The sequence below is a fragment of the Branchiostoma floridae genome, chromosome 4 (assembly GCF_000003815.2).
Source record: "Branchiostoma floridae strain S238N-H82 chromosome 4, Bfl_VNyyK, whole genome shotgun sequence".
In the NCBI taxonomy this organism is placed as follows: domain Eukaryota; kingdom Metazoa; phylum Chordata; class Leptocardii; order Amphioxiformes; family Branchiostomatidae; genus Branchiostoma; species Branchiostoma floridae.
Window position 1 is genome coordinate 25,039,949 of NC_049982.1, and position 803 is coordinate 25,040,751.

An 803-nucleotide genomic window follows, 5' to 3' on the forward strand; every position below is an offset into this window, starting at 1 on the left:
GCCTTTTACCTCCCTTACCTCAGTTAGGTACCCATTTTTACACCTGGGTGGAGTGAGGAACGTCAAAATTGTAAAGTGCCTTTCCCAACCGTGACACACCGTCTATAGTCAGGAAACTAACAGGCAACTATTTTGGGTCTGTTAATAGCTAGCATACCCACTTCCAGCAAGAATAGAATTTACCAACGTCATCCCTGGGGCAAAATGATCCCTCAAACATTCCAATCATGCTAGTGTTGACTTTAACGGTCACTGGTTCAAACTCCTCGATTGATCAAATAGATTACATGGCAATTAGGGAGTGTCTAACCACTTGTGATAAGTTAGTTCGACACTAAATTATTAGGATAACTGAAAGTATAAGGGCTTTATGGGGTCATGAGTTTTATGACCACAAACATTATATCTATAAAATGGCATTAAGGTGGGGGGCATGCCTTTTCTTCCAATTCCTTTCCCTCCCCAACCGAAGTCAGATACCCAATTTTACACCTGGGTGGAAATAGAAAAGCCATGTCTACGTCTTTTCTATGGACATAATGTTCTGCCAGGAACCGACCAGGTACTCTCTCACAGCCTAAGCACTTGGCCATTTGACGCCACCTCTAGTAAGATTACAACTAGAGTTGCCCTGTGTTAACGTTCACCCCGGGGCAAAAAAAAACTTTGATCAGGAGTGATATCACAAACAAGCCAATCATGGGCGTGTTGACTTTAACGGTTAGTGGTTCAAACTCCCCTGATTGATCAAATAAATTTAGATTACGTGGGCATTGATCCGTAATTGTTCCCGCTGCCCAAAC

The 803-nt window shown here is 42.7% G+C and overlaps 1 protein-coding gene across 1 annotated transcript in view; it reads left to right on the plus strand.

The window, feature by feature from the left end:
• The window catches only part of LOC118413417, a 7,521-nt gene that overhangs the window by 1,082 nt on the left and 5,636 nt on the right, over positions 1-803 (plus strand). The window lies entirely within an intron of this gene.